The following is a 1979-nucleotide window of genomic DNA, read 5'->3' as shown; positions in this document are numbered from 1 at the left end:
AGCACCCCGGAGGTCCACCGGCGTACCCCTTGAACCCATATATACCTACATACCCTAAAACTTCCAGAACAGAAGATAGATCGGGAGTTCCGCCGCCGCAAGCCTCTGTAGCCACCAAAAACCAATCGGGACCCTGTTCCGGCACCCTGTCGGAGGGGGATCCCATCACCGGTGGCCATCTTCATCATCCGGGCGCTATCCATGACGAGGAGGGAGTAGTTCACCCTCGGGGCTGAGGGTATGTACCAGTAGCTATGTGTTTGATCTCTCTCTCTCTCGTGTTCTCTCTCGTGTTCCTCTATGGAACGATCTTGATGTATCCCGAGCTTTGCTATTGTAGTTGGATCTTATGATGTTTCTCCCCCTCTACTCTCTTGTGATGAATTGAGTTTCCCCTTTGAAGTTATCTTATCGGATTGAGTCTTTTATGAGAACACTTGATGTATGTCTTGCCGTGATTATCTGTGGTGACAATGGGATATCATGTGCCACTTGATGTATGTTTTGGTGATCAACTTGCGGGTTTCGTGACATTGGGAACCTATGCATAGGGGTTGGCACACGTTATTGACTCTCCGATAGAAACTTTGGGGCACTTTTTGAAGTACTTTGTGTTGGTTGGATGAATCTGAGATTGTGTGATGCATATCTTATAATCATGCCCACGGATACTTGAGGTGACAATGGAGTATCTAGGTAACATTAGGGTTTTGGTTGATTTGTGTCTTAAGGTGTTATTCTAGTACGAACTCTTTTATAGATTGATCCAAAAGAATAACTTTGAGGTGGTTTCGTACCCTACCATAATCTCTACGTTTGTTCTCCGCTATTAGTGTCTTTGGAGTGACTCTTTGTTGCATATTGGGGGCTTATTATATGATCTATCTATGTTATCATTGTTGAGAGAACTTGCACTAGTGAAAGTATGAATCCTAGGCCTTGTTTCCTAGCATTGCAATACCGTTTACACTCACTTTTATCATTAGTTACCTTGCTGTTTTTATTATTTCAGATTACAAATACCTTTATCTACCATCCATATTGCACTTGTATCACCATCTCTTCGCCGAACTAGTGCACCTATACAATTTACCATTGTATTGGGTGTGTTGGGGACACAAGAGACTCTTTGTTATTTGGTTGCAGGGTTGCTTGAGAGAGACATCTTCATCCTACGCCTCCGACGCATTAATAAACCTTAGGTCATCCACTTGAGGGAAATTTGCTACTGTCCTACAAACCTGTGCACTTGCAGGCCCAACAACGTCTACAAGAAGAAGGTTGTGTAGTAGACATCAAGCTCTTTTCTAGCGCCGTTGCCGGGGAGGTTAGTGCTTGAAGGTATATCTTTAGATCTTGCAATCGAATCTTTTTGTTTATTGTTTTATCACTAGTTTAGTTTATAAAAGAAAACTACAAAAAATGGAATTAAGTTTGTCTCATACGCTTCACCTTTTTAATATCTTTCGTGAGTATGATGGAAAGGAAAATTGTGCTCAAGTGCTAGAAGAAGAAATCTATAGAATGTTTGGCACTAAATATGTGAATGATGAGCATGATTGCAATGTTGTTAGTATGAATTCCTTGAATATCCATGATGCTAATGATATGCAAAGCCACAAGCTTGGGGAAGCTATGTTTGATGAAGATGATATTTTTTGTCCCCCAAGCTTTGATGAGCAAATTTACTATGATGAAAGCATGCCTCCTATCTATGATGATTATTGTGATGACACATATGCTTTAAAGAATTATGATAACCATGAAACTTGTCATCTTGATCCTAATTTTAAATCATATGATAGTTATTTTGTTGAGTTTGCTCCCACTACTATTCATGAGAAGAATTTTGCTTATGAGGAGAGTAGTAAATTTTCTATGCTAGTAGATCATGAAAAGAATGCTTTAGGTGCTGGTTACATTGTTGAATTCATTCATGATGCTACTGAAAATTATTATGAGGGAGGAACATATGCTTG

The sequence above is a fragment of the Triticum dicoccoides genome, chromosome 5B (assembly GCF_002162155.2).
Source record: "Triticum dicoccoides isolate Atlit2015 ecotype Zavitan chromosome 5B, WEW_v2.0, whole genome shotgun sequence".
Lineage (NCBI taxonomy): Eukaryota > Viridiplantae > Streptophyta > Magnoliopsida > Poales > Poaceae > Triticum > Triticum dicoccoides.
This window is presented reverse-complemented; position numbering follows the sequence as displayed.